The sequence below is a fragment of the Salvelinus namaycush genome, chromosome 9, assembly GCF_016432855.1.
Source record: "Salvelinus namaycush isolate Seneca chromosome 9, SaNama_1.0, whole genome shotgun sequence".
NCBI classification, from domain to species: Eukaryota; Metazoa; Chordata; class Actinopteri; order Salmoniformes; family Salmonidae; genus Salvelinus; species Salvelinus namaycush.
Genome location: NC_052315.1, coordinates 963,984 through 983,146, shown reverse-complemented (window position 1 = coordinate 983,146; position 19,163 = coordinate 963,984). Strand labels below are relative to the sequence as shown.

The 19,163-nt window shown below is 44.2% G+C and overlaps 1 pseudogene; it reads right to left on the bottom strand.

Moving 5' to 3' along the window:
- The window catches only part of LOC120053334, a 137,403-nt pseudogene extending 118,240 nt beyond the window's left edge, over positions 1-19,163 (bottom strand).

Below are 19,163 nucleotides of genomic sequence, written 5' to 3'. Positions count from 1 at the left end.
TAACACCCTGTATATAGCCTCCATAGTGACTCTGTACCGTAACACCCTGTATATAGCCTCCACATTGACTCTGTACCGTAACACCCTGTATATAGCCTCCATAGTGACTCTGTACCGTAACACCCTGTATATAGCCTCCACATTGACTCTGTACCGTAACACCCTGTATATAGCCTCCACATTGACTCTGTACCGTAACACCCTGTATATAGTCTCCACATTGACTCTGTACCGTAACACCCTGTATATAGCCTCCACATTGACTCTGTACCGTAACACCCTGTATATAGTCTCCACATTGACTCTGTACCGGTACCCCCTGTATATAGCCTCCACATTGACTCTGTACCGTAACACCCTGTATATAGCCTCCACATTGACTCTGTACCGTAACACCCTGTATATAGTCTCCACATTGACTCTGTACCGGTACCCCCTGTATATAGCCTCCATAGTGACTCTGTACCGTAACACCCTGTATATAGTCTCCACATTGACTCTGTACCGTAACACCCTGTATATAGCCTCCATATTGACTCTGTACCGTAACACCCTGTATATAGTCTCCACATTGACTCTGTACCGGTACCCCCTGTATATAGCCTCCACATTGACTCTGTACCGTAACACCCTGTATATAGCCTCCACATTGACTCTGTACCGTAACACCCTGTATATAGTCTCCACATTGACTCTGTACCGTAACACCCTGTATATAGCCTCCATAGTGACTCTGTACCGTAACACCCTGTATATAGTCTCCACATTGACTCTGTACTGGTACCCCCTGTATATAGCCTCCACATTGACTCTGTACCGTAACACCCTGTATATAGCCTCCATAGTGACTCTGTACCGTAACACCCTGTATATAGTCTCCACATTGACTCTGTACCGGTACCCCCTGTATATAGCCTCCACATTGACTCTGTACCGTAACACCCTGTATATAGCCTCCACATTGACTCTGTACCGTAATACCCTGTATATAGCCTCCACATTGACTCTGTACCGTAACACCCTGTATATAGCCTCCACATTGACTCTGTACCGTAACACCCTGTATATAGTCTCCACATTGACTCTGTACCGGTACCCCCTGTATATAGCCTCCACATTGACTCTGTACCGTAACACCCTGTATATAGCCTCCACATTGACTCTGTACCGTAACACCCTGTATATAGCCTCCACATTGACTCTGTACCGTAACACCCTGTATATAGCCTCCACATTGACTCTGTACCGTAACACCCTGTATATAGTCTCCACATTGACTCTGTACCGTAACACCCTGTATATAGCCTCCATAGTGACTCTGTACCGTAACACCCTGTATATAGCCTCCACATTGACTCTGTACCGTAACACCCTGTATATAGCCTCCATAGTGACTCTGTACCGTAACACCCTGTATATAGTCTCCATAGTGACTCTGTACCGTAACACCCTGTATATAGCCTCCACATTGACTCTGTACCGGTACCCCCTGTTTATAGCCTCCACATTGACTCTGTACCGTAACACCCTGTGTATAGCCTCGCTACTGTTATTTTACTGCTGCTCTTTAATTATTTGTTACTTTTATTTCTTATTTTTTTTGTGGGTATTTGTCTTAAAACTGTCTTGTTGGTTTAAGGGCTTGTGAGTAAGCATTTCACTGTATAAGGTGCATGTGACAAATACAATTTGAATTGATTTGATTTGATGACACACCCTTTGATTCATATAGCCGTGACCCTGTCCCAGGGTGAAAAGGCATGTGGGCTACTCTACTATATTCTACTCTAAACTAAGGTGATGAATGGAGAGTGTTTCTCTGATCACTGCTGTGGTCCTCAGCCATGTGAACCTTTCTCCCTGTCTCTCATCCATCCAGGATAATTTCGCTACACTATAAGCATTTCGCTACACTCGCAATGACATCTCCTAACCATGTGTATGTGACCAATGAAATGTAATTAGAAATTTGATTTGATTTAAGACCCATCTTGCCCAGAGTGCTCCCAGATTAATGGAGGGCCAGTAAAGAGGGTGAGGTACTGTATGCAGGCAGGGAGGAAGACAGAGGGTGAGGTACTGTATGCAGGCAAGGAGGAAGACAGAGGGTGAGGTACTGTATGCAGGCAGGGAGGAAGACAGAGGGTGAGGTACTGTATGCAGGCAAGGAGGAAGACAGAGGGTGAGGTACTGTATGCAGGCAGGGAGGAAGACAGAAGGTGAGGTACTGTATGCAGGCAAGGAGGAAGACAGAGGGTGAGGTACTGTATGCAGGCAAGGAGGAAGACAGGGGGTGAGGTACTGTATGCAGGCAAGGAGGAAGACAGAGGGTGAGGTACTGTATGCAGGCAGGGAGGAAGACAGAGGGTGAGGTACTGTATGCAGGCAGGGAGGAAGACAGGGGGTGAGGTACTGTATGCAGGCAAGGAGGAAGACAGAGGGTGAGGTACTGTATGCAGGCAAGGAGGAAGACAGAGGGTGAGGTACTGTATGCAGGCAGGGAGGAAGACAGAAGGTGAGGTACTGTATGCAGGCAGGGAGGAAGACAGGGGGTGAGGTACTGTATGCAGGCAGGGAGGAAGACAGGGGGTGAGGTACTGTATGCAGGCAGGGAGGAAGACAGAAGGGGTGAGGTACTGTATGCAGGCAAGGAGGAAGACAGAGGGTGAGGTACTGTATGCAGGCAGGGAGGAAGACAGGGGGTGAGGTACTGTATGCAGGCAGGGAGGAAGACAGAGGGTGAGGTACTGTATGCAGGCAGGGAGGAAGACAGGGGGTGAGGTACTGTATGCAGGCAGGGAGGAAGACAGGGGGTGAGGTACTGTATGCAGGCAAGGAGGAAGACAGAGGGTGAGGTACTGTATGCAGGCAGGGAGGAAGACAGAAGGGGTGAGGTACTGTAGCAGAGATGGGAAGTACTTTGTGCAGGGAGAAATACCTCTACTGTGTGGGCGCCTAGGTGGCGGGCCTGAGGGGGAATGGGTAAGACAGGGGTCTGGTTATCCAAAGATACATTTTCCCGACCAACCCCATTTCATTCAGCTAACATGAGAAAATCAAGACTAAACAGCAGATAGACTACAGCAGATAGACACCAATCAGACCTCTGAACATGATGCCACTTAGTCACCAACCAGACCTCTGAACATGATGCCACTTAGTCACCTATCAGACCTCTGAACATGATGCCACTTGGTCACCAATCAGACCTCTGAACATGATGCCACTTAGTCACCTATCAGACCTCTGAACATGATGCCACTTAGTCACCAATCAGACCTCTGAACATGATGCCACTTGGTCACCAATCAGACCTCTGAACATGATGCCACTTAGTCACCAATCAGACCTCTGAACATGATGCCACTTAGTCACCAATCAGACCTCTGAACATGATGCCACTTAGTCACCAATCAGACCTCTGAACATGATGTCACTTGGTCACCAATCAGACCTCTGAACATGATGCCACTTAGTCACCAATCAGACCTCTGAACATGATGCCACTTAGTCACCAATCAGACCTCTGAACATGATGCCACTTAGTCACCAATCAGACCTCTGAATAACAGACAGCCTTCCTCTACAGGGCTGAATAACAGACAGCCTTCCTCTACAGGGCTGAATAACAGACAGCCTTCCTCTACTGGGCTGAATAACAGACAGCCTTCCTCTACAGGGCTGAACAACAGACAGCCTTCCTCTACAGGGCTGAACAACAGACAGCCTTCCTCTACTGGGCTCAATAACAGACAGCCTTTCCTCTACAGGGCTGAAAAACAGACAGCCGTCCTCTACAGGGCTGAAAAACAGACAGCCTTTCCTCTACAGGGCTGAATAACAGACAGCCTTTCCTCTACAGGGCTGAACAACAGACAGCCTTCCTCTACAGGGCTGAATAACAGACAGCCTTTCCTCTACAGGGCTGAATAACAGACAGCCTTTCCTCTACAGGGCTGAATAACAGACAGCCTTTCCTCTACAGGGCTGAAAAACAGACAGCCTTCCTCTACAGGGCTGAATAACAGACAGCCTTCCTCTACAGGGCTCAATAACAGACAGCCTTCCTCTACAGGGCTGAGTAACAGACAGCCTTCCTCTACAGGGCTGAGTAACAGACAGCCTTCCTCTACAGGGCTGGATAACAGACAGCCTTCCTCTACTGGGCTGAAAAACAGACAGCCTTCCTCTACAGGGCTGAACAACAGACAGCCTTCCTCTACAGGGCTGAACAACAGACAGCCTTCCTCTACAGGGCTCAATAACAGACAGCCTTCCTCTACAGGGCTGTTGCTATAAGACTAGTCAGACTCTGCTGGTTTCCCTTGTCCCTGTTTCTATCCCAGACATTGATCCTCCTCTATCTAGAAACATGGATGGTTTGAGAGAATGGCTGGAGAATGACTATAGAATGGCTGGAGAATGGCAGGAGAATGGCTGGAGAATGGCAGGAGAATGGCTGGAGAATGGCTGGAGAATGACTATAGAATGGCTGGAGAATGACTATAGAATGGCTGGAGAATGGCAGGAGAATGGCTGGAGAATGGCTGGAGAATGGCAGGAGAATGGCTGGAGAATGGCTGGAGAATGACTATAGAATGGCTGGAGAATGGCTAGAGAATGGCTGGAGAATGACTATAGAATGGCTGGAGAATGACTATAGAATGGCTGGAGAATGGCTGGAGAATGACTATAGAATGGCTGGAGAATGGCTGGAGAATGACTAGAGAATGGCTGGAGAATGGCTGGAGAATGACTATAGAATGGCTGGAGAATGACTAGAGAATGGCTGGAGAATGACTATAGAATGGCTGGAGAATGACTAGAGAATGGCTGGAGAATGACTAGAGAATGGCTGGAGAATGACTATAGAATGGCTGGAGAATGGCTGGAGAATGGCTGGAGAATGGCTGGAGAATGACTAGAGAATGACTGGAGAATGGCTGGAGAATGACTAGAGAATGACTAGAGAATGGCTGGAGAATGACTATAGAATGGCTGGAGAATGACTAGAGAATGGCTGGAGAATGACTATAGAATGGCTGGAGAATGGCTATAGAATGACTAGAGAATGGCTAGAGAATGACTATAGAATGACTAGAGAATGACTATAGAATGGCTGGAGAATGGCTGGAGAATGGCTAGAGAATGACTAGAGAATGACTAGAGAATGGCTAGAGAATGGCTAGAGAATGACTAGAGAATGGCTAGAGAATGACTATAGAATGACTATAGAATGTCTGGAGAATGGCTGGAGAATGACTATAGAATGGCTGGAGAATGACTATAGAATGGCTGGAGAATGACTAGAGAATGGCTGGAGAATGACTAGAGAATGGCTGGAGAATGACTAGAGAATGGCTGGAGAATGACTATAGAATGGCTGGAGAATGACTATAGAATGGCTGGAGAATGACTAGAGAATGGCTAGAGAATGACTATAGAATGGCTGGAGAATGACTATAGAATGACTGGAGAATGACTATAGAATGGCTGGAGAATGACTAGAGAATGGCTGGAGAATGACTAGAGAATGGCTAGAGAATGACTATAGAATGACTATAGAATGCCTGGAGAATGGCTGGAGAATGACTATAGAATGGCTGGAGAATGACTATAGAATGGCTGGAGAATGACTAGAGAATGACTATAGAATGGCTAGAGAATGGCTATAGAATGGCTAGAGAATGGCTAGAGAATGACTATAGAATGGCTGGAGAATGACTATAGAATGGCTGGAGAATGGCTAGAGAATGGCTAGAGAATGACTATAGAATGGCTGGAGAATGACTATAGAATGGCTGGAGAATGACTAGAGAATGGCTGGAGAATGACTATAGAATGGCTGGAGAATGACTAGAGAATGGCTGGAGAATGACTAGAGAATGGCTGGAGAATGACTAGAGAATGGCTGGAGAATGGCTGGAGAATGACTATAGAATGGCTGGAGAATGACTAGAGAATGGCTGGAGAATGGCTGGAGAATGGCTGGAGAATGACTATAGAATGGCTGGAGAATGGCTGGAGAATGACTATAGAATGGCTGGAGAATGGCTGGAGAATGACTAGAGAATGACTATAGAATGGCTGGAGAATGACTATAGAATGGCTGGAGAATGACTATAGAATGGCTGGAGAATGACTATAGAATGGCTGGAGAATGACTATAGAATGGCTGGAGAATGACTATAGAATGGCTGGAGAATGACTATAGAATGGCTGGAGAATGGCTGGAGAATGACTATAGAATGGCTGGAGAATGACTATAGAATGGCTGGAGAATGACTATAGAATGGCTGGAGAATGACTATAGAATGGCTGGAGAATGACTAGAGAATGACTATAGAATGGCTGGAGAATGACTATAGAATGGCTGGAGAATGACTATAGAATGGCTGGAGAATGACTACAGAATGGCTATAGAATGGCTGGAGAATGACTACAGAATGGCTAGAGAATGACTATAGAATGGTTGTGTCCCAAATGGAACCTTATTGCCTACCTATCATTCCTATGGGTCCTTGTCAAAAGGGGTGCACTTTATAGGGAATAAGGCTCCATTTGGAACAGAGGCATTCTCTAGCCATTCTCTCAACCCATCCATTAGTCATCTCATACATTAAAAAGCTCTCAGAACCAACACTGAATCACACACGTCACGGGAGTGAAAGAGAGAACGGAACTCATCTGTCGCCGCAGTCCTTAAAGAGAAAGACTCAATCCCTCTCTCTACTTCCTGTGGGAAGTGTGTTGGTGTAATCACAAATGGCATCCTATACGCAATTTAGTGCACTACTTTTGACCAGGACCCATATGGAATAGGGTGCCATTTGGGACGCGCTCCTATGCCTGTGCTATTCCATGGGGACGTGGGATGCCGCTCACTTAGCAGGGGTGCACGGAGTACATCCAACGGTACTGTATAAAGCTGGCTGACTGACTGGCAGATTGACTGACTGGCTGACTGAGGGCTAAGGCTCCTGCTTGGTGTTCTGGCGCTGGAGCCCCTTGCTCCTCTCTAGTCCTGCAGCTTTGCCATAGAATTACATAGAATCTTATGACCTCTATGAGCTTAGCAGACGGCATGGTGCTCTGCACTAAAATAAATAAGCAACTCTTGTTTTGAAGGTGCTATATGTCACTTTTTGGACGACCTGACCCAAATGCACATAGAAATGTGAGTTATAGATCTGTCATTCTCATTGAAAGCAAGTCTAAGAAGTTGTTGTTAAGTTTCATTTTTGCATCTTTTACTTTCGTTTTTTTTTTTTAAATGTCAGACAGGTCCTTCAGCACCTCCTGGAGAACCAACTGTTTGTGAAAGCCGAGAAGTGTGAGTTCCACCGCTCTACAATCACCTTTCTGGGATGTGTCATTGCTGAGGGCAATGTTCAGATGGATCCTGTAAAGGTGAAAGCAGTGGTGGATTGGCCTCAACCTACGTCCAGGGTGAAGTTACAACGTTTCCTGGGTTTTGCAAACCTCTACCGCCGTTTCAATCGGGGCCTCAACACCCTGTCGGCCCCCCCTCTCGGCACTCACCTCCCCGAAGGTACCGTTGAAATGGTCTCCAGCTGTCGACAAAGCCTTTGTGGACCTGAAGCATTGCTTCACAACAGCACCCATCCTCATCCATCCGGACCCCTCACGTATATTTGTGGTGGAAGTTGATGCTTCGGATGTTGGAGTGGGGGCCATCCCAGCGATCTGCCCAGGACCAGAAGCTTCATCCCTATCCCATCACCTCAATCCTGCTGAGAGGAACTACAATGTAGGCAACCGAGAACTCCTGGCAGTGACGATGGTGGCACTGACTGGAAGGAGCAGAACAGCCATTCCTGGTCTGAACCCGACCATAAAAACTTGGAATATCTCCGTTTGGGCCAAGCGCCTCAACTCCAGGCAGGCCCGGTGGGCCACTCCTGTTTACCAGATTTAACTTGACCATTTCCTACCGCCCAGGGTCTAAAAATGTGAAGCCTGACGCCCTCTCCCACCTATACAGTTCCTCTGCCACACCCTCAACCTCCGAAACCATTCTCCCTACCTCATGCCTTGCTGCCACTGTGGATTGGGGTATTGAGAACCTGGTTCACAAGGTGCAACGCTCCCAACCTGGACCTGAAGGGGGCCCGGCTAACCGGCTGTTTGTTCCTAACCCAGTCCGGTCCCGGGGCCTAGAATGGGCTCATTCCTCCAGGCTGACCTGTCATCCACGGTCCCGTCGTACACTAGCCTTCCTTCGACAATGTTTCTGGTGGCTCACAATGGTCCCGGACGTCTCTGCCTTCGTCACCGCATGCACTGTATGTGCGCAAAACAAGACTCCACGGCAAGCTCCTTCTGGCCTCCTGCAGCCACTACCGGTTCCTCATCATCCCTGGTCTCATATATCTCTGGACTTTGTCACTGGGCTCCCGCCGTCTGATGGCAACACTGTCAATCTGACAGCAGTCGACCGGTTCTCCAAGGCCGCCCATTTCATCCCTGTCACGCCCTGATCTGTTTCTCCTGTGATTGTCTCCACCCGCTCCAGGTGTCACTTATTTTTCCCCAGTGTATTTATCCCTGTGTTTCCTGTCTCTGTGTGCCAGTTCATGTTGTATGTTAGTCAAGTCAACCAGCGTGTTTTTCCAGTTATCTTTTTGATAGTCCACCCGGTTTTGACCCGTCTGACTCTGTATTACTTTCCCGCCCTGACCTTCATTCTGCCTGCCCTTCGGTACCTTTTGGACTGGTTTTGACCCTTTTGCCTGTCCACGACCATTCTCTTGCCTTCCCCTATTGGATTAATAAATATTGTAAGACTCCAACCGTCTGCATCTGGGTCTCGCCTTGTGTCATGATACCCTCACCTTTTACTAGAGGTAATAGCAGGTCTGCTCCCATGGCAGAGTGTTACTGCTAGCCCACAAGCCGAGGGAGGGAGAGGATGGTCTGTCAGCCCATTCCCTTTAAAAGCTGATGATCAATTACCCCCACCCCCCCATTACCGGGCAAACTGAGCTAATCAATAACAGATCAAAGCTGCCAGGGATCTGCTTCCCCTAATCCATCAGAGAAGTTGCTGTGTTCCGTTCGCTGGGAAGGAGCTGGCCTCGGAATGAGATGTGTAATGAAAAAGACTCCCCAGTTATCTTCACATTCAGCTAGACCACTTAATATTAAGAGGAGAGGAGAATCCAGATATATATCTAGATAGAGAATCCTGATATGTAAATACTATCTTTCAAAAGTTTGGTCACTTAAATGTCCTTGTTTTTGAAAGAAAACAATTAAAATCACACCAAATTGATCAGAAATACAGTGTAGACATTGTTGTAAATGACTATGGTAGCTGGATTTTTTATTTTTTTATTTTTTTAATGGAATATCTACATAGGCGTACAGAGGCCCTTTATCAGCAACCATCACTCCTGTGTTCCAATGGCACATTGTGTTAGCTAATCCAAGTTTATCAATTTAAAAAGGCTAATAGATCATTAGAAAACTCTTTTGCAATTGTTAGCACAGCTGAAAACACAAACTTTTCCCACAGTTTGCTAAGAGCTGCCAACAAGTTGATAGATCTGCTGTTCGAACCAGTAAACACTGCTTCCCTCCAGGCCTGAGGACAAACACCTTCCTCTCGACTCAGTCTAAAGATGACAGATGTGAGTGGTCAGAGAGTCCGCTACTATCCTCGGTAGCTTTCCATCGAAGTTGTCAATGCCAGGAGGTTTGTCATTATTGATTGATAACAATGATCTTTCCAACTCTCCCTCACTAACTTAACACAATTCAAAACGTACAATACTTTTCTTTCATTCGTTTTTTTAATGCATGAGTACTATGGCTAACTGTTCATTGTTGGCATTTCCTACCTAAGTTTACTTCATTGGCGAAGTGGGCAATCATTAAAATAGTTGACAACATCAAATGGTTTTGTGATGAATAAGCCATCTGATTCGATGAAAGATGGAGTTGAATTTGTCTTTCTGACCATAATTTAATTTAACATTACAACACTAGGTGCATACTAATGTTATAACAGTACGTTGTCTCATTACTAATGTTATAACAGTACGTTGTCTCATTACTAATGTTATAACAGCACGTTGTCTCATTACTAATGTTATAACAGCACGTTGTCTCATTACTAATGTTATAACAGCACGTTGTCTCATTACTAATGTTATAACAGTACGTTGTCTCATTACTAATGTTATAACAGTACGTTGTCTCATTACTAATGTTATAACAGTACGTTGTCTCATTACTAATGTTATAACAGTACGTTGTCTCATTACTAATGTCATCTCATTACTAATGTTATAACAGTACGTTGTCTCATTACTAATGTTATAACAGTACGTTGTCTCATTACTAATGTTATAACAGTACGTTGTCTCATTACTAATGTTATAACAGTACGTTGTCTCATTACTAATGTCATCTCATTACTAATGTTATAACAGCACGTTGTCTCATTACTAATGTTATAACAGTACGTTGTCTCATTACTAATGTTATAACAGTACGTTGTCTCATTACTAATGTTATAACAGTACGTTGTCTCATTACTAATGTTATAACAGTACGTTGTCTCATTACTAATGTTATAACAGTACGTTGTCTCATTACTAATGTTATAACAGTACGTTGTCTCATTACTAATGTTATCTCATTACTAATGTTATAATAGTACGTTGTCTCATTACTAATGTCATCTCATTACTAATGTTATAACAGTACGTTGTCTCATTACTAATGTTATAACAGTACGTTGTCTCATTACTAATGTTATAATAGTACGTTGTCTCATTACTAATGTTATAATAGTACGTTGTCTCATTACTAATGTCATCTCATTACTAATGTTATAACAGCACGTTGTCTCATTACTAATGTTATAACAGTACGTTGTCTCATTACTAATGTTATAACAGTACGTTGTCTCATTACTAATGTTATAACAGTACGTTGTCTCATTACTAATGTTATAACAGTACGTTGTCTCATTACTAATGTTATAATAGTACGTTGTCTCATTACTAATGTTATAACAGTACGTTGTCTCATTACTAATGTTATAACAGTACGTTGTCTCATTACTAATGTTATAACAGTACGTTGTCTCATTACTAATGTTATAACAGCACGTTGTCTCATTACTAATGTTATAACAGCACGTTGTCTCATTACTAATGTTATAACAGCACGTTGTCTCATTACTAATGTTATAACAGTACGTTGTCTCATTACTAATGTTATAACAGCACGTTGTCTCATTACTAATGTTATAACAGTACGTTGTCTCATTACTAATGTTATAACAGCACGTTGTCTCATTACTAATGTTATAACAGTACGTTGTCTCATTACTAATGTTATAACAGTACGTTGTCTCATTACTAATGTTATAACAGTACGTTGTCTCATTACTAATGTTATAACAGTACGTTGTCTCATTACTAATGTTATAACAGCACGTTGTCTCATTACTAATGTTATAACAGCACGTTGTCTCATTACTAATGTTATAACAGCACGTTGTCTCATTACTAATGTTATAACAGTACGTTGTCTCATTACTAATGTTATAACAGTACGTTGTCTCATTACTAATGTTATAACAGTACGTTGTCTCATTACTAATGTTATAACAGTACGTTGTCTCATTACTAATGTTATAACAGTACGTTGTCTCATTACTAATGTCATCTCATTACTAATGTTATAACAGTACGTTGTCTCATTACTAATGTTATAACAGTACGTTGTCTCATTACTAATGTTATAACAGTACGTTGTCTCATTACTAATGTTATAACAGTACGTTGTCTCATTACTAATGTCATCTCATTACTAATGTTATAACAGCACGTTGTCTCATTACTAATGTTATAACAGTACGTTGTCTCATTACTAATGTTATAACAGTACGTTGTCTCATTACTAATGTTATAACAGTACGTTGTCTCATTACTAATGTTATAACAGTACGTTGTCTCATTACTAATGTTATAACAGTACGTTGTCTCATTACTAATGTTATAACAGTACGTTGTCTCATTACTAATGTTATAACAGTACGTTGTCTCATTACTAATGTTATAATAGTACGTTGTCTCATTACTAATGTCATCTCATTACTAATGTTATAACAGTACGTTGTCTCATTACTAATGTTATAAAAGTACGTTGTCTCATTACTAATGTTATAATAGTACGTTGTCTCATTACTAATGTTATAATAGTACGTTGTCTCATTACTAATGTCATCTCATTACTAATGTTATAACAGCACGTTGTCTCATTACTAATGTTATAACAGTACGTTGTCTCATTACTAATGTTATAACAGTACGTTGTCTCATTACTAATGTTATAACAGTACGTTGTCTCATTACTAATGTTATAACAGTACGTTGTCTCATTACTAATGTTATAACAGTACGTTGTCTCATTACTAATGTTATAACAGTACGTTGTCTCATTACTAATGTTATAACAGCACGTTGTCTCATTACTAATGTTATAACAGCACGTTGTCTCATTACTAATGTTATAACAGCACGTTGTCTCATTACTAATGTTATAACAGTACGTTGTCTCATTACTAATGTTATAACAGCACGTTGTCTCATTACTAATGTTATAACAGTACGTTGTCTCATTACTAATGTTATAACAGCACGTTGTCTCATTACTAATGTTATAACAGTACGTTGTCTCATTACTAATGTTATAACAGTACGTTGTCTCATTACTAATGTTATAACAGTACGTTGTCTCATTACTAATGTTATAACAGTACGTTGTCTCATTACTAACGTTATAACAGTACGTTGTCTCATTACTAATGTTATAACAGTACGTTGTCTCATTACTAATGTTATAACAGTACGTTGTCTCATTACTAATGTTATAACAGCACGTTGTCTCATTACTAATGTTATAACAGTACGTTGTCTCATTACTAATGTTATAACAGTACGTTGTCTCATTACTAATGTTATAACAGTACGTTGTCTCATTACTAATGTTATAACAGCACGTTGTCTCATTACTAATGTTATAACAGCACGTTGTCTCATTACTAATGTCATCTCATTACTAATGTTATAACAGTACGTTGTCTCATTACTAATGTTATAACAGTACGTTGTCTCATTACTAATGTTATAACAGTACGTTGTCTCATTACTAATGTTATAACAGTACGTTGTCTCATTACTAATGTCATCTCCCCCTCTGGGACGTTGACTTTGTTCCAACTAAACGGTCTCTTTGTGGCAGAGCGTGCTCACCCCCTGGATATTGTGTGCTGGAGTTTGTATTGGTTTGGAACCACCAAGGCTCTTCCTAGAGCTGGTCGCCCGGCCAAACTGAGCAACCGGGGGAGAAGGGCTTTTGTCAGAGACATTACCAAGAACCCGATTTTCTCTCTCTCTCCCTCTCAGCAAGATTTGAAAGCCAATGCTATTTTATGTTGTACAGACTGTGCTGTTGAACTCTGTGGAGCACGAATAAATATAAAACAGACAGATGCCAATGCTTCTACCAAATGTATTCCCATCTGTTTGTTCGAGGTGAAACCAACCGAGCAACAAGGGATTACTTTGGCTTTAGTATTTCACACTACAAGTACTGTGTGCTGCATCGTAAATGGTACCCTATTCCCTTTATAGTGCACTATTTTTGATCCTGGGGACTGGCCAAAAGTAGTGCACTATAAAGGGAATAGGTTTGCCATTTGTGATGTACAACAAGTATTGTGTAAACAGACTGTAGTGATTCTGCTTACCACACAAACCTGCCCAGGGCAAAACCTCTACGTGCTCTACGTTAAATGCAGAGAGCTAGTAGGCTAATCTGTGTACCACTCCAAAAATGCCCCTGTTGATTACTCTGAGGTGGCTGAGAGTGGGCAACTTGGCACCCACAAGAAGCGTGGGTTGAGCAAGGAACACAGACTTGAGCAAGGAACTCAGCTGATTTGCCAGCTTATTTAAACCCCCATTTAGCTTTGACCGACCAAAGAAGTTAGAGCCAGACGCCTTGCTGAGCCATCCTCCGCACAGCACAGACAATAGGGTAGAGGACCAGCCCTGGGTTCAAATAGTATTTGAAATCTTTCAGATACATTGCGTGTGTACTTTAGCCTACCGGAGGGTCAGATGGGCGGGCTTTCAGACTTTTCTATTGGTTCCATTGCAACAGGCAATTTTATTAGGACTCCCATTGGCCAACGGCGGCAGCTAGTTGGCCAATGTGAGCACACATTACACCGGTTTTAAGGTCTCTGCACTGGTGAGTTTTAGAATTAATTTTAAGATTCTTCTATTGGTTTTTAAATCAATACACGATTGTGCACCCCAATACATGTCAGACATGCTTTTAAGTTATGTACACAGTAGGTCCCTCAGGTCCTCTGGCCTTTTAACTATCCCAAAGCCCGGGACCAAGAGGCATGGAGAGACAGTGTAACGGCTGTCTAATGCCTCCTCCTCGGATGAGGAGGAGGAGTAAGGGTCGGACCAAAATGCAGCGTTGAATGTAGACATAATGAATTTATTTGACAAGACGAACACTGACACGAACTACACTTGATAATTGACAAAATAACAAACCAACGACGTAGACTGACCTGAACATAAGAACTTACATATAGACACGAAGAACGCACGAACAGGAAAGACTAGCCAAACGAATGAACAAACGAAACAGTCCCGTGTGGTGCAACGGACACAGACACAGGAACAATCACCCACCAACAAACAGTGAGAACAGCCTACCTTAATATGGTTCTCAATCAGAGGAAACGTCAAACACCTGCCTCTAATTGAGAACCATATCAGGCAACACATTTAACCCAACATAGAAACACATAACATAGAATGCCCACCCCCAACTCACGCCCTGACCAACTAAACACATACAAAAACAAGGAAAACAGGTCAGGAACGTGACAGACAGCCTTTAGTTACTATGCCCCCAGCCTCTGGAATAGCCTGCCAGAGACCCTGAGGGGGACCAAGAGGCATGGAGAGACAGCCTTATAACTATCCCAAAGCCCAGGACCAAGAGGCATGGAGAGACAGCCTTTAGTTATTATGCCCCCAGCCTCTGGAATAGCCTGCCAGAGACCCTGAGGGGGACCAAGAGGCATGGAGAGATAGTCTTTAGTTACTATGCCCCCAGCCTTTAGTTACTATGCCCCCAGCCTCTGGAATAGCCTGCCAGAGACCCTGAGGGGGACCAAGAGGCATGGAGAGACAGTCTTTAGTTACTATGCCCCCAGCCTGCCAGAGAACCTGAGGGGGGCTGAAACTGTGGACATATTTAAAAGAGATCTTAAAACACATATTTTTAGCTTTGCTTTGCGTGGTTTTTAGTTGTTCAGTTCGTGTCATTATTTTGTTTTTTATCTTATGTTTGTTTAATATTTCAGCTTTTATTTTCATTGTTTTTTTTTATTTGTTTTTTTTTCTCCTTTGAAGCACATTGTGTTGCATTCCATGTCTGAAATGTGCTGTATAAAGCTTGATTTGATTTGATTCATCTAGGTTGTAAATACAAGGTTTCTCATTTATTGGTGGACAACCATTTTTTGTCCACCTCTCCCACACTAACGTTACAAAATTCGAAATGACAATGTTTTTTCTTTCATTATTAGGTATTTTACGCATGAATATGAAGGATCACTGTTTGTTGTTGACCTTTCATGCCATAGTTGGCCCACTTTACAGATTAAATAGTAATTAAAATAATTGGCAATATCAAAAGGTTTTGTAATGATGGAACCATCTGATTCAATGACAGATGGAGTTGAATTCATGATTCTGTCTATAATTTCATTTTAAATACTCCAAAGATTTTCCATCATACTTTGTATCATTTATCTTAGTTTCAAAATACAGTTTCTTCTTATTTTGGTTGAGTTTATTCACATAATTGTATAATTTACACTAAGTTAGCCAGTCAGCTGTGCAACAAGACTAATTAGCCACTCCTGTTGCTTCATCTCTCCCAACCATAATTTGTTTTTAAATTCCGCATCAATCAACAGAGCCTTAACAGTACTAACATCCGATGTCTTAATAGATGCTTATCAATACATTAAACAAGTAATAAAATGCAGATCGCGTTTGTACCCAGGTCTGTACAACACAGCTCAGGAAACAGGGTGGAGGAGAGAGCCAAAGAGCTATCCAGCCCGGAGGAGAAGCTTCCTCTGGCAACACATTTAACATGCAGGAAAGGTGAAACCAACTCCACCCGCCTGCCTGCTAGTCCACCCGCCTGCCTGCTAGTCCACCCGTCTGTCTGCTAGTCCACCCGCCTGCCTGCTAGTCCACCCGCCTGCCTGCTAGTCCACCCGCCTGTCTGCTAGTCCACCCGCCTGTCTGCTAGTCCACCCGCCTGTCTGCTAGTCTACCCGCCTGCCTGCTAGTCCACCCGCCTGCCTGCTAGTCTACCCGCCTGCCTGCTAGTCTACCCGCCTGCCTGCTAGTCCACCCGCCTGCCTGCTAATCTACCCGCCTGCCTGCTAGTCCACCCGCCTGCCTGCTAGTCCACCCGCCTGCCTGCTAGTCCACCCGCCCGGTCTGCTAGTCCACCCGCCCGGTCTGCTAGTCCACCCGCCGGTCTGCTAGTCCACCCGTCTGCCTGCTAGTCCACCCGCCTGTCTGCTAGTCCACCCGCCTGCCTGCTAGTCTACCCGCCTGTCTGCTAGTCCACCCGCCTGCCTGCTAGTCCAGCCGCCTGTCTGCTAGTCCACCCGCCTGCCTGCTAGTCCACCCGCCTGCCTGCTAGTCCACCCGCCTGTCTGCTAGTCCACCCGTCTGTCTGCTAGTCCACCCGCCTGCCTGCTAGTCCACCCGCCTGCCTGCTAGTCCACCCGCCTGCCTGCTAGTCCACCCGCCTGTCTGCTAGTCCACCCGCCTGCCTGCTAATCTACCCGCCTGCCTGCTAGTCCACCCGCCTGCCTGCTAGTCCACCCGCCTGCCTGCTAGTCCACCCGTCTGCCTGCTAGTCCACCCGTCTGCCTGCTAGTCCACCCGCCTGCCTGCTAGTCCACCCGCCTGCCTGCTAGTCCACCCGCCTGTCTGCTAGTCCACCCGCCTCTGCCTGCTAGTCCACCCGCCTGCCTGCTAGTCCACCCGCCTGTCTGCTAGTCCACCCGTCTGTCTGCTAGTCCACCCGCCTGCCTGCTAGTCCACCCGTCTGCCTGCTAGTCCACCCGTCTGCCTGCTAGTCCACCCGTCTGCCTGCTAGTCCACCCGCCTGTCTGCTAGTCTACCCGCCTCGACTACCACGACTAGAGAGAGACGCAGAGAATACAGCAAAGAGCTGTCTGTTTTTATGAGTAAGTCCATGTTTAAGTGATTCAGCACGGTCACCACTGCGTTCTCTCTACTTCCACTCACGCTACAAGCCCTGACGGCAGCTACAACGAATGAGTACAGCAAAGTGATCCGATAAGTTTTTATTATTAGCGGCTGAGTGGGTGGTCACAGGAACTGAATGACTTGAGATGATTGCTGCCGGTTAGATTGAGGTCTGGGGGCGGGATCTGAACCCAGCCCCTCCCCCCCCCCCCCCCCTCCACGGGGGCATTTCCTCTTGAGCTGAGGGGGGGGGGGGGGGGGGACGACAGCGCTGGTCTGACATCACAACCATGAATAAACCTGTTTCCCTAACTGATGAGATGTAACAAGGCTTTAATAAGTTGTCTCATAACATGGGGGGTGGAGTAGTGGAGCCTGTTAGGGACAAACTGAGCCAAGATAAGCCAGAGACAAGTTGGTCATCATAGAAACAGACAGCCATCAGTCTATCTATTCAACATAACCTTTTATGGAATTATATTTATTTCATTTTGGGCCATTTTACAACACTCTTCACTATGGAAATGACCAAATTACTTAGTCATCATCTGCAGAGAGAGAGAGAATGAGAGACAGAATGAGAGACAGAATGAGAGACAGAGACAGAGAGAGAATGAAAGACAGAGGGAATGAGAGACAGACAGAATGAAAGACAGAATGAAAGACAGAGACAGATGCAGAAAGAGAGAGAGAGAGAGAGAGAGAGAGAGACAGAATGAGAGAGAGACACAGAGAGAGACAGAGACACAGAGAGAGAGACAGAGACACAGAGAGAGAGACAGAGAGAGAGACAGAGAGAGAGACAGAGAGAGAGACAGAGAGAGAGACAGAGACACAGAGACAGAGACAGAGACAGAATGAGAGACAGAATGAGAGACAGAGACACAGAGAGAGACAGAGACAGAGACACAGAGAGAGACACAGAGAGAGAGACAGAGACACAGAGAGAGAGACAGAGAGAGAGACAGAGACAGAGACAGAGAGAGAGAGAGAAAGACAGAGAGAGAGAGAGAGAGAGAGAGAGAGAGAGAGAGAGAGAAAGACAGAGAGAGAGAGAGAGAGAGACACAGAGAGAGACACAGAGAGACAGAGACAGAGACACAGAGAGACACAGAGAGACACAGACAGAGACAGAGACAGACAGAGAGAGAGAGAGAGAGAGAGAGAAGCCTACAGTGGAAGTGACTGCAGCTACACAAGTTCTCACCGACAGACGCTGGCAGCCTGGGTGTGTCTCATGCAATACACAGAATTCTTAATTTCTCTCTTTTAAACCAAGCACAGCGCTTGACACAATAACACCACCACATGTATAAAACAACTGTAGCATACATAGCAATTATTAGGTTTTAATAATATTCTAAATTATTGTCAAACTGAACTGCAAAAAAACGACATGTTTCGCCCCTGCTTTGCATAAAGTGTAATCATAAAACAATAAATATCCCAAACAATGAAATGCATTGACTGACATCATAAACATTTTATAATGAACATTGTATACTGATCTCTGGACTATTTGTGACCGACATAACCAAAAACAAGCTTGTCATTTTCCTATAGAAAATGTAGTCAATTCTCCATCATGTTAAAGGCTACTAAGTGAAACACGTAGGCTTTATAGAGGTCAGTGAACTTCACTTAGCCTGTGAACACCCAGCAGGGAATATCATACACAAACAGAAGATAACTTCTCCCAAAGCTTCTGAATTACTTACCGCTTTGCTCCCCCAGAAAGACCAGTTTGAATTTTCTTAAGGGGTTCCCAAAGTCACTACCCACAGACAT